This window comes from Scyliorhinus canicula, chromosome 26 (genome assembly GCF_902713615.1).
Source record: "Scyliorhinus canicula chromosome 26, sScyCan1.1, whole genome shotgun sequence".
In the NCBI taxonomy this organism is placed as follows: domain Eukaryota; kingdom Metazoa; phylum Chordata; class Chondrichthyes; order Carcharhiniformes; family Scyliorhinidae; genus Scyliorhinus; species Scyliorhinus canicula.
Genome location: NC_052171.1, coordinates 13,108,396 through 13,121,244, shown reverse-complemented (window position 1 = coordinate 13,121,244; position 12,849 = coordinate 13,108,396). Strand labels below are relative to the sequence as shown.

At 51.3% G+C, this 12,849-nt stretch overlaps 6 non-coding genes and 1 pseudogene across 6 annotated transcripts; all 7 read right to left on the bottom strand.

Annotated features, from left to right (window-relative positions):
* Window positions 1-630: 630 nt before the first annotated feature.
* On the bottom strand, window positions 631-813 carry LOC119957580. The gene has a single exon (XR_005458828.1). It is a non-coding gene; the product is annotated as a U2 spliceosomal RNA (small nuclear RNA).
* A 773-nt stretch (window positions 814-1,586) lies between these two features.
* Window positions 1,587-1,777, bottom strand: LOC119957642. Its single transcript, XR_005458870.1, has one exon. It is a non-coding gene; the product is annotated as a U2 spliceosomal RNA (small nuclear RNA).
* A 774-nt stretch (window positions 1,778-2,551) lies between these two features.
* LOC119957643 lies at window positions 2,552-2,742 on the bottom strand. The gene has a single exon (XR_005458871.1). It is a non-coding gene; the product is annotated as a U2 spliceosomal RNA (small nuclear RNA).
* Window positions 2,743-3,522: 780 nt separating this feature from the next.
* On the bottom strand, window positions 3,523-3,713 carry LOC119957645. Its single transcript, XR_005458873.1, has one exon. It is a non-coding gene; the product is annotated as a U2 spliceosomal RNA (small nuclear RNA).
* A 785-nt stretch (window positions 3,714-4,498) lies between these two features.
* LOC119957596 lies at window positions 4,499-4,678 on the bottom strand (annotated as a pseudogene).
* Window positions 4,679-10,788: 6,110 nt separating this feature from the next.
* Window positions 10,789-10,979, bottom strand: LOC119957652. The gene has a single exon (XR_005458879.1). It is a non-coding gene; the product is annotated as a U2 spliceosomal RNA (small nuclear RNA).
* Window positions 10,980-11,765: 786 nt separating this feature from the next.
* LOC119957632 lies at window positions 11,766-11,956 on the bottom strand. Its single transcript, XR_005458860.1, has one exon. It is a non-coding gene; the product is annotated as a U2 spliceosomal RNA (small nuclear RNA).
* Window positions 11,957-12,849: the final 893 nt, after the last annotated feature.

Here is a 12,849-nt window from a genome sequence, read left to right as displayed (position 1 = left end):
CTGTGCGTGCAGTACCAGAAAATCCTAATAGGTGGTCGTCGTCTGACCCGCCTGCCCCAGTACACACCAGAAGAAAGGAAGACGCTGTGATGGCCCAGTGGCACCCAACCCAGGAATCGAAGAAACCTCCAGCTTTGCCGAGCAAAATGCAATCTGTGCACACAGCATGTAATGGCGAAATGGGGGCAATGTCTAGGCTCCCCGAACTCCACCCTGGTGTTTTGGCCGTGGCGTCAGGAGGATGAAATGAGACGCCGTGAAGGCATACATCCATCCAAACCTGAGAGCCATTCAGTCTGACTCTACACTTTCCTGTATTGCCGAATGAAGAGCTGTGGAAAATGAAGTGAGGAGAACGCAAGTCGGCATCCTGGAGTGATGGTGAGTGGCCTGTAAAAAGCAGGAAAACTGTGTGGCATATGAGCAGAAAACGGAGCCTGTGTGCCGCAAGTCTGCAAGCCCTTTGGCTCGCAACTTTAGTACGCGAGTTGCTGCCAGCAGAAAACCTAGCAGTGCTTTGGAGCTTGAAAGTCCTTTGATTGGTTAGTATTTGAGAACTTGACAGGGTGAAAAGGAGGAGCCTATTTATGCGCCATGATCTGCTTTTGCACGTTTTGCTCCCCAAAACGGGGTGAGGGCACCATTCCTGGAAGCACTGCAAGACCAGGTTGATGCTTGGAGCGGAAGGAGCAAGCCCCTGGACCATCTCCGAGTCCCAAAAATCAATTTAATATTTCGTCCCGAGATTGGGGACATATCAGATATTAAACTGATAAGAATACACTTGATTTGAGCCAAAAGCCGAGAAGCGATAGACCGTATTTGCCGTCTATGGCTCTGGCCCTCCTCGTCCACCGACATTCAGCTGCACCTTGCTGCGCTCGACTGTGCAATGGAACTTTTACTCTACGGTGACGGTTTGTCAATTGACCTGCAGTTTGGCCGAGAACGGTGGAGTCTGTGCGTGCAGTACCACTAAACCTAATAGATGGTCGTCGTCTGACCCGCCTGCCCCAGTACACACCAGAAGGAAGGAAGACGCTGTGATGGCCCAGTGGCACCCAACACAGGGAATCGAAGAAACCTCCAGCTTTGCCGAGAAAAATGCCATCTGTGCACACAGCATGTAATGGCGAAATGGGGGCAATGTCTAGGCTCCCCGAACTCCACCCTGGTGTTTTGGCCGTGGCGTCAGGAGGATGAAATGAGAAACCGTGAAGGCATACATCCATCCAAACTGAGAGCCATTCAGTCTGACGCTACACTTTCCTGTTGTGCCGGATGAAGAGCTGTGGAAAAGGAAGTGAGGAGAACGCAAGTCGGCATCCTGAAGGTGAGTGGCCTGTAAAAACCAGCAGGAAAATTGAGTGGCATATGAGCAGAAAACAGAGCCGGTGTGCCGCATGCCTGCAAGTCCATTGGCCCGCAACTTTAGTACGCGAGTTGCTGCCAGCAGAAAATCTAGCAGTGATTTGGAGCCTGAAAGTCCATAAATTGGTCAGGATGAGAGAACTTGACATGAGTAAAAAGGAGAAGGCTATTTATGCGCCCTGATCTGCTTTTGCACGTTTTGCTCCCCAAAACGGGGTGAGGGCACCATTCCTGGAAGCACTGCAAGAACAGGTTGATGCTTGGAGCGGAAGGGGCAAGCCCCTGGACCATCTCAGAGTCCCAAAAATCAATTTAATATTTCGTCCCTAGGTTGGGGACATATCAGATATTAAACTGATAAGAACAGATACTGCACTTGATCTGAGCCAAAAGGCCGAGAAGCGATAGCCCATATTTGCCGCCTATGGCTCTGGTCCTCCTCGTCCACCGACATTCAGCTGCACCTTGCTGCGCTCGACTGTGCTATGGAACTTTTACTCTACGGTGACGGTTTGTCAATAGACCTGCAGTTTGGCCGAGCACGGTGGAGTCTGTGCGTGCAGTACCACTAAATCTAATAGATGGTCGTCGTCTGACCCGCCTGCCCCAGTACACACCAGAAGAAAGGAAGACGCTGTGATGGCCCAGTGGCACCCAACACAGGGAATCGAAGAAACCTCCAGCTTTGCCGAGAAAAATGCAATCTGTGCACACAGCATGTAATGGCGAAATCGGGGCAATGTCTAGGCTCCCCGAACTCCACCCTGGTGTTTTGGCCGTGGCGTCAGGAGGATGAAAAGATACGCCGTGAAGGCACACATCCATCCAAATCTGAGAGTCAGTCAGTCTGACGCTACACTTTCCTGTTGTGCCGGATGAAGAGCTGTGGAAAAGGAAGTGAGGAGAACGCAAGTCGTCATCCTGAAGGTGAGTGGCCTGTAAAAACCAGCAGGAAAACTGAGTGGCATATGAGCAGAAAACAGAGCCGGTGTGCCGCATGTCTGCAAGCCCATTGGCCCGCAACTTTAGTACGCGAGTTGCTGCCAGCAGAAAATGTAGCAGTGATTTGGAGCCTGAAAGTCCATAGATTGGTCAGGATGAGAGAACTTGACATGAATGAAAAGAAGAAGGCTATTTTTGCGCCATGATCTGCTTTTGCACGTTTTGCTCCCCAAAACGGGGTGAGGGCACCATTCCTGGAAGGACTGCAAGACCAGGTTGATGCTTGGAGCGGAAGGAGCAAGCCCCTGGACCATCTCCGAGTCCCAAAAATGAATTTAATATTACGTCCCGAGATTGGGGACATATCAGATATTAAACTGATAAGAACAGGTACTACACTTGATCTGAGCCAAAAGGCTGATAAGCGATAGCGCATGTTTGCCGCCTATGGCTCTGGTCCTCCTCGTCCACCGACATTCAGCTGCACCTTGCTGCGCTCAACTGTGCTTTGGAACTTTTACTCTACGGTGACGGTCGGTCAATAGACCTGCAGTTTGGCCGAGCACAGTGGAGTCTGTGCGTGCAGTACCAGAAAATCCTAATAGGTGGTCGTCGTCTGACCCGCCTGCCCCAGTACACACCAGAAGAAAGGAAGACGCTGTGATGGCCCAGTGGCATCCAACACAGGGAATCGAAGAAACCTCCAGCTTTGCCGAGCAAAATGCAATCTGTGCACACAGCATGTAATGGCGAAATGGGGGCAATGTCTAGGCTTCCCGAACTCCACCCTGGTGTTTTGGCCGTGGCGTCAGGAGGATGAAAAGAGTACGCCGTGAAGGCATACATCATCCAAATCTGAGTGCCAGTCAGTCTGACGCTACACTTTCCTGTTGTGCCGGAATGAATAGCTGTGGAAAATGAAGTGAGGAGAACGCAAGTCGGCATACTGGAGTGATGTGAGTGGCCTGTACAAACCAGCAGGAAAACTGAGTGGCATATGAACAGAAAACGGAGCCTGTGTGCCGCACATCTGCAAGCCCATTGGCTCGCAACTTTAGTACGCGAGTTGCTGCCAGCAGAAACTCTAGCAGTGCTTTGGAGTCTGAAAGTCCTTAGATTGGTCAGGATGAGAGAACTTGACAGGGTGAAAACGAGAAGGCTATTTATGCGCCATGATCTTCTTTTGCACGTTTTGCTCCCCAAAACGGGGGTGAGGGCACCATTCCTGGAAGCACTGCAAGTCCAGATTGATGCTTGGAGCGGAAGGAGCAAGCCCCTGGACCATCTCCGAGTCCCAAAAATCAATTTAATATTTTGTTCTTAGATTGGGGACATATCAGATATTAAACTGATAAGAACAGATACTACACTTGATCTGAGCGAAAAGGCCGAGAAGCGATAGCCCATATTTACCGCCTATGGCTCTGGTCCTCCTCGTCCACCGACATTCTGCTGCACCTTGCTGCGCTCGACTGTGCTTTGGAACTTTTAGTCCACGGTGACGGTTGGTCAATAGACCTGCAGTTTGGCCGAGCACGATGGAGTCTGTGCGTGCAGTACCAGAAAATCACAATAGGTGGTCGTCGTCTGAATCGCCTGCCCCAGTACTCACCAGAAGAAAGGAAGACGCTGTGATGGCCCAGTGGCACCTAACCCAGGGAATCGAAGAAACCTCCAGCTTTGCCGAGCAAAATGCAATCTGTGCACACAGCATGTAATGGCGAAATGGAACAGGGGGCAACGTCTACGCTCCACGAACTCCACCCTGGTGTTTTGGCCGTGGCGTCAGGAGGATGAAAAGAGACGCCGTGAAGGCATACATCCATCCAAACCTGAGAGCCATTCAGTCTGACGCTACACTTTCCTGTTGTGCCGAATGAAGAGCTGTGGAAAATGAAGTGAGGAGAACGCAAGTCGGCATCCTAGAGTGATGGTGAGTGGCCTGTAAAAACCAGCAGGAAAACTGTGTGGCATATGAGCAGAAAACGGAGCCTGTGTGCCGCACATCTGCAAGCCCATTGGCTCGCAACTTTAGTACACGAGTTGCTGCCAGCAGAAATTCTAGCAGTGCTTTGGAGCCTGAAAGTCCTTAGATTGGTCAGGATGAGAGAACTTGACAGGGTGAAAGGGAGGAGGATATTTATGCGCCATGATCTGCTTTTGCACGTTTTGCTCCCCAAAACGGGGTGAGGGCACCATTCCTGGAAGCACTGCAAGACCAGATTGATGCTTGGAGCGGAAGGAGCAAGCCCCTGGACCATCTCCGAGTCCCAAAAACCAATTTAATATTTCGTCCCGAGATTGGGAACATATCAGATATTAAACTGATAAGAACAGATTTTTTTTTTTTTTTTTCAAAAAATATACTTTATTCATAAAATTTATCTTAATCTTTACAGAACATTTCAAAATACCTTGACTGTACATTTCCGTCTCAGTTACATTCGTTTGTCGTCGATTCCATTGGGATAACGTTGCACACGTATCCTACTATAAGTTACAGTTCATTTTTTAATATTTACATTACTTTGTTTCTTTCATACATACATTCTGGTAATGGAAAAAAAGGAACTCCGGACCGAGGGGTTTTACACTGTTACCAACCCCTCGGTGTACATTTGGTGGTAAGACCTTACACTGTGGTCTTTCCCCATTGCGCCTTGGCGGCAGCTGCCCCAAGTTTGAGTGCATCCCTCAGCACGTAGTCCTGGACCTTGGAATGTGCCAGTCTGCAACACTCGGTCGAGGACAGTTCTTTGCACTGGAAGATCAGCAAGTTTCGGGCAGACCAAAGAGCGTCTTTCACCGAGTTGATGACTTTCCAGCAGCAGTTGACATCTGTCTCGGTGTGGGTTCCCGGTAACAGTCCATAGAGCACAGAGTCCTGTGTTACTGAGCTGCTCGGGATGAACCTGGACAGATACCACTGCATCTCACTCCAGACCTGTTTTGCAAAGGCACATTCCACAAGGAGGTGTGTGGCTGTTTCATTTCCCCCACAACCACTCCGAGGGCAGCGTGCATTGATGCTGAGCCTTCGGGTGTACATGAAGAATCTGACGGGGAGGGCCTTTCACACCACCAGCCAAGCTAGGTCTTGGTGCTTGTTTGAAAGTTCTGGTGATGAGGCATTCTGCCAGATGGCTCTGACAGTCTGCTCAGGGAACCATCCAACATCCTCCACAGTCTCCTTTTCTCTGAGGGTCTCGAGGACATTACATGCTGACCACTGCTTCATTGCCTTGTGGTCAAAGGTGTTTTCCTTCAAAAAATTTTCCACGAAGGATAGGTGGTACGGTACAGTCCAACTACTTGGGGCGTTCCGCGGCAATGAGGCCAGGCCCATCCTTCGTAACACCGGGGACAGGTAGAACCTCAGTATGTAGTGACCCTTGGTGTTTGCATACCCAGGGTCTACGCACAGCTTGATGCAGTTGCACACAAAGGTGGCCATCAGGATGAGGGCGGCGTTGCATACGTTCCTCCCTTCTTTATCTATAGGCTTGTACATTGTGTCTCTTCGGACCCGGTCCATCTTGGATCTCCAAATGAATTTGAAGATGGCCCTGGTGACTGCTGCGGCGTAGGTCCGAGTGATGGGCCAGACCTGCGCCACGTACAGTAACACCGAGAGTACCTCACACCTTATGACCAGGGTTTTGCCCGCAATGGAGAGGGAGCGTTGCTCCCACCAGCCCAGTTTCTGTTTTGCTTTGGTAATTCGTTCCTCCCAGTTTTTGGTGCATGCCCCAGCCGCTCCGAACCATATCGCCAGCACTTTCAGGTAATCTGACCTGATCGTGAAGGGGACAAAGGACCGGTCGGCCCAGTTCCCAAAGAACATGGCCTCGCTATTGCCGCGGTTTACCTTGGCCCCTGAGGCCAGTTCAAACTGGTCGCAGGTGTCCAAGAGCCTGCGTACAGACGCGGGATCCGAGCAGAAAACGGCGACGTCGTCCATGTACAGGGAGGCCTTGACTTGCACGCCTCCGCTGCCAGGGATCGTCACCCCTCTCATGTACGGATCCTTCCTGATGGACTCGGCAAAAGGTTCTATGCAGCATACAAAAAGGGCCGAGGAGAGAGGGCAGCCCTGCCTGACTCCAGATTTGATCTGGAACTTTTCTGATTCCCACCCATTGATTGAGACTGCGCTATAGATGTTTGTGTAGAGCAGTTTGATCCAATTGCGAATTCCCTCCCCAAACCCCATTTTGGAGAGCACATCCATCATGTAGGTGTGCGATATTCTGTCAAAGGCCTTCTCCTGGTCAAGGCTGATGAGGCAGGTGTCCACCCTCCTGTCCTGCACGTAGGCGATCGTATCCCTGAGCAGCGCGAGGCTGTCAGAGATCTTCCTGCCGGGTACAGCACAGGTCTGGTCAGGGTGGATTACCGACTCCAGAGCAGACTTGACCCGATTGGCGATGACTTTGGCTAAGATTTTGTAATCCACATTTAACAGTGAAATGGGTCGCCAATTTCGAATTTCTTCCCTTTCCCCCTTCTGCTTGTAGATGAGGGTGATGATGCCTTTCCGCATGGATTCTGACATGCTGCCATCCAGAAGCATACTCTCGTACACTTCCAGCAGGTCTGGGCCCATCCAGTCCCACAGAGCCAAGTACAACTCAGCCAGTAAGCCGTCGCTTCCGGGAGTTTTACTCGTCTCAAAGGACTTGACGGCCTTTGTCAGCTCGTCCAGAGTTAGTGGTTTGTCCAGGTTTTCCCCCTCGTTGTCGTCCAAGACCTCCGTGATAGACGACAGGAAGGTCTGGGTAACAGTGCTGTCTGTTGGCTTCAGATCATACAGTCTGGCATAGAAGGATTGACTGATCCTCAGTATGTCAGACTGCGATGTCTTTACAGAGCCATCTTCTTCCTTCAGGCTGCTGATCACAGAGGTCTCTCTGTGTACCTTCTGGAAGAAGAAGCGTGAGCACTTTTCATCCTGCTCCACAGAGCGGACTCTGGACCGGAAGATGACCTTGGAGGCCTCCGAGGTGTAGAGAGAGGCCTGCTGGCTCTTCACCTCTTGGAGATCCTCCTTGACATCAACCCCCATCGACTGCAGCTGGAGTAAGTTTTGCATGCTTTTCTGGAGCCTGGTTGTGACCCCTCGTCTCTCTCTCACCTTCTGTATGCCCTTGAGGATGAAGAACCTTTTGATGTTCCCCTTGATTGCTTCCCACCAGAGATGTGGAGACTCAAAGAGGGGTTTCACGGTTCTCCAACCTTTGTAATCCCTTTTGAGTTCCTGGAGGTTCTCTGGGGTCAACAGTTTTACATTTAGCTTCCATGTCCCCCTGCCCACCCCTGGTTTTCCTGCAGGTGGCAGTCAGCCAGTAGGAGGCAGTGGTCAGAGAAGAACACCGGCTTGACGTCGGTGGGCCTGACCGTGAAAGCACGGGACTCAAAAAAGAAATCTATTCTGGAACGGACGGACCCATCTGGCCGTGACCATGTGTATCTACGCTGCGCTCCGTCTGCAGGGTTGCTGAAGACGTCGAGCAGCTTGGCGTCTTTTACCGTTTCCATCAGGAGTCTGGACGTAGCGTCTAGTTTGCTGCCGGCTCTGCCGGATCGTCCATCCGCATCGATGATGCAGTTGAAGTCACCGCCCAGGATGACCGGCATGGAGGTGGCCAACAGCAGTGGTAGTTGCTGAAGTACAGCCAGTCGCTCAGTTTTTACGGCTGGGGCATACACGTTAATAAGTCTGATAGGGGTGTTTTTGTATTTGACGTCTGCTACTAGGAGGCGTCCCCCCACCACCTCCTTAACGTCGGAGATGGTGAAATTGCCTCCCCGTAGCAGAATACCCAGGCCGGAGGAACGACAGTCGTTTCCTCCTGACCAGATGGATGGCCCGTGGGACCACCAGCTCGACCAGCGCCTGTAGTTGTTGAGGTGTGGAATCCCACACTCCTGCAGAAACAGTAGGTCGGCTCTTACATTTTCTAAGTAGCCGAGTGTGGCTACACACCGCGAAGTATCTTTAATACTTCGCACATTAATTGATGCGATTTTAAAACCCATTTTAAAAAGAGTAGGTTTACCCGTCTCAGGTTTCAGAGTCCATTTCAGTTGGTTGTTCCAGCTGTTCAAAATTCCCCGTCATGCCGGTGGTGTTCTCAAAAAGCTTCACCGTATCAGGGTTTAGGAAGCTGCCATTGTCCTCAGTGTGGTCTTGAGCCTGATGGATGTGCAATGTGGAGGGGGTGGGGGTGTAGCCGTTGTGCCCGGCATGGCAGTCAGCGGGTGTTGGGGTTGTAGGCCGATTCCCATCGTCCAGAGGTTGGTGCTCTGGTTGAGTTTTGTTTTCGTTCCTGTCTGTGGTCTGGGGGTTCTGTGCATCCCCTCCCACATTGGTGCTTTGCCTCTTTGATTGAGGCCTATTCTTTGATTGCTCGCCTTCATCGCAGGAGTTGTCTGGGCTGTTGAGTTCCCGCTTTTTACCATTCCCCGTCGGGAGTTTCTTTGATTCATTTTTCATTTTCCTCTTTGCTTTTCTTGTGCCTGCCGTTTCCCAGCGCTCATCACTCTTTGTTCCATCCTCGGTTGTCTCGTGTTCCTCGCCAGATGGGAGTTGGGTTGTTTTGTCAGGCTGTGCTGGGGCCTCCACATTCTGTTGAGGGTCTTGCTGTAGAGTTTCGGCATTCTGTGGTGTGGTGTCTTTGTCGATGGAGGGTGCCTGAACCTCCTGTGTGGTTGCCTTTTTGGCTCCGCCGCTGATGATTTGCGCATAGGTTGCCCCACGTTTTGGGCAGGCCCTGTAAAGATGGCCGGCCTCCCCACACAGGTTGCAGTACTTGTCTTCCTTACAGTCCTTTGTCATGTGCCCCTCCTGCTTGCAGTTTTTGCAGAAGGTGACTTTGCAGTTGGCGGCCATGTGCCCCGCTTTGCCACAGGTGTGACATACTCGTGGCTGCCCCACATAGTAGAGGTAGCCTCGGTTTCCTCCAATGGCGAAACTGGAGGGTGGGTGCAAGATGGTTCCATTGGCGTTCGTTCTCAGAGTTACCTTGACCTGGTGCTCGCCTGTCCAGATGCCAAAGGTGTCCTTTAGTTGTAAGCTGTCGCTTTTCAGGTCAACGTACCTGGCGAGGAACGTAAGCACATCAGACATGGGGACGTAGGCGTTGTACATGTGCAGCGTAATAACCCGGTTTCTCTGCGATGGTAGCGTGAACAGAGGCTCCGCAGTCAGGATAGACAGGGGGCTCTGGTTGCCCTTTTCTTTAAACACATCCAGGAACTTGATGCAATCAGCAACATTCCTGAAGGTGACATCGAAGTAACCGTTGTTGGGGAAATCTTGCAAGCAGAAGATATCTGTTGGTTGAAACCCGCAGCAGTCGATTAGCACCCGCTTCACGAAGAAAATTCGATCCACAGGCGACTTCCCTTCCGACTTCCTCACTGTGACTCGGACAGTGTTTCGCACTCCCCAGCCTGGTGGTCGGGATGCAGCAGTGGTCATAGCTCCGACGTTGGCTCTTGACTGTACCGGCGTTAGGCCCAAACCAAGGTTTAGGCCAGCATGAAGATCCACCAATAGCAGCTGAGCTTAAACGTCTCTTCAGTCTTCAGTCTTCAGTCACTACAATCCACGATCGACATCAAGATCGAAATCCTTAGCTTCCCCCGATCAAGTGTGCTACACTTGATCTGAGCCAAAAGGCTGAGAAGCGATAGCGCATGTTTGCCGCCTATGGCTCTGGTCCTCCTCGTCCACCGACATTCAGCTGCACCTTGCTGCGCTCAACTGTGCTTTGGAACTTTTACTCTACGGTGACGGTCGGTCAATAGACCTGCAGTTTGGCCGAGCACAGTGGAGTCTGTGCGTGCAGTACCAGAAAATCCTAATAGGTGGTCGTCGTCTGACCCGCCTGCCCCAGTACACACCAGAAGAAAGGAAGACGCTGTGATGGCCCAGTGGCATCCAACACAGGGAATCGAAGAAACCTCCAGCTTTGCCGAGCAAAATGCAATCTGTGCACACAGCATTTAATGGCGAAATGGGGGCAATGTCTAGGCTTCCCGAACTCCACCCTGGTGTTTTGGCCGTGGCGTCAGGAGGATGAAAAGAGTAGCCGTGAAGGCATACATCCATTCAAACCTGAGTGCCATTCAGTCTGACGCTACACTTTCCTGTTGTGCCGAATGAAGAGCTGTGGAAAATGAAGTGAGGAGAACGCAAGTCGGCATCCTGGAGTGATGTTGAGTGGCCTGTACAAACCAGCAGGAAAACTGTGTGGCATATGAACAGAAAACGGAGCCTGTGTGCCGCACATCTGCAAGCCCATTGGCTCGCAACTTTAGTACGCGAGTTGCTGCCAGCAGAAAATCTAACAGTGCTTTGGAGCCTGAAAGTCCTTAGATTGGTCAAGATGAGAGAACTTGACAGGGTGAAAACGAGAAGGCTATTTATGCGCCATGATCTTTTTTTGCACGTTTTGCTCCCCAAAACGGGGTGAGGGCACCATTCCTGGAAGCACTGCAAGTCCAGATTGATGCTTGGAGCGGAAGGAGCAAGCCCCTGGACCATCTCCGAGTCCCAAAAAGCAATTTAATATTTCGTTCTTAGATTGGGGACATATCAGATATTAAACTGATAAGAACAGATACTACACTTGATCTGAACCAAAAGGCCGAGAAGCGATAGCCCATATTTGCCGCCTATGGCTCTGGTCCTCCTCGTCCACCGACATTCTGCTGCACCTTGCTGCGCTCGACTGTGCTTTGGAACTTTTAGTCCTACGGTGACGGTTGGTCAATAGACCTGCAGTTTGGCCGAGCACGATGGAGTCTGTGCGTGCAGTACCAGAAAATCACAATAGGTGGTCGTCGTCTGAATCGCCTGCCCCAGTACTCACCAGAAGAAAGGAAGACGCTGTGATGGCCCAGTGGCACCCAACCCAGGGAATCGAAGAAACCTCCAGCTTTGCCGAGCAAAATGCAATCTGTGCACACAGCATGTAATGGCGAAATGGAACAGGGGGCAACGTCTACGCTCCACAAACTCCACTCTGGTGTTTTGGCCGTGGCGTCAGGAGGATGAAAAGAGACGCCGTGAAGGCATACATCCATCCAAACCTGAGAGCCATTCAGTCTGACGCTACACTTTCCTGTTGTGCCGAATGAAGAGCTGTGGAAAATGAAGTGAGGAGAACGCAAGTCGGCATCCTGGAGTGATGGTGAGTGGCCTGTAAAAACCAGCAGGAAAACTGTGTGGCATATGAGCAGAAAACGGAGCCTGTGTGCCGCACATCTGCAAGCCCATTGGCTCGCAACTTTAGTACACGAGTTGCTGTCAGCAGAAACTCTAGCAGTGCTTTGGAGCCTGAAAGTCCTTAGATTGGTCAGGATGAGAGAACTTGACAGGGTGAAAGGGAGGAGGATATTTATGCGCCATGATCTGCTTTTGCACGTTTGGCTCCCCAAAACGGGGTGAGGGCACCATTTCCGGAAGCACTGCAAGACCAGGTTGATGCTTGGAGCGGAAAGAGCAAGCTCTTGGACCATCTCCGAGTCCCAAAAATCAATTTAATATTTCGTCCCGAGATTGGGGTCATATCAGATATTAAACTGATAAGAACAGATACTACACTTGATCTAAGCCAAAAGGCCGAGAAGCGATAGCCCTTATTTGCCGCCTATGGCTCTGGTCCTCCTCGTCCACCGACATTCAGCTGCACCTTGCTGCGCTCGACTGTGCTTTGGAACTTTTAGTCTACGGTGACGGTTGGTCAATAGACCTGCAGTTTGGCCGAGCACGGTGGAGTCTGTGCGTGCAGTACCAGAAAATCCTAATAGGTGGTCGTCGTCTGACCCGCCTACCCCAGTACACACCAGAAGAAAGGAAGACGCTGTGATGGCCCAGTGGCACCCCACCCAGGGAATCGAAGAAACCTCCAGCTTTGCCGAGCAAAATGCAATCTGTGCACACAGCATGTAATGGCGAAATGGGGGCAATGTCTAGGCTCCCCGAACTCCACCCTGGTGTTTTGGCCGTGGCGTCAGGAGGATGAAAAGAGAGGCCGTGAAGGCATACATCCATCCAAACCTGAGAGCCATTCAGTCTGACGCTGCACTTTCCTATTGTGCCGAATGAAGAGCTGTGGAAAATGAAGTGAGGAGAACGCAAGTCGGCATACTGGAGTGATGTTGAGTGGCCTGTACAAACCAGCAGGAAAACTGTGTGGCATATGAACAGAAAACGGAGCCTGTGTGCCGCACATCTGCAAGCCCATTGGCTCGCAACTTTAGTACGCGAGTTGCTGCCAGCAGAAAATCTAGCAGTGCTTTGGAGCCTGAAAATCCTTAGATTGGTCAGGATGAGAGAACTTGACAGGGTGAAAAGGAGAAGGCTATTTATGCGCCATGATCTGCTTTTGCACGTTTTGCTCCCCAAAACGGGGTGAGGGCACCATTCCTGGAAGCACTGCAAGACCAGATTGATGCTTGGAGCGGAAGGAGCAAGCCCCTGGACCATCTCCGAGTCCCAAAAATCAATTTAATATTTCGTCCCTA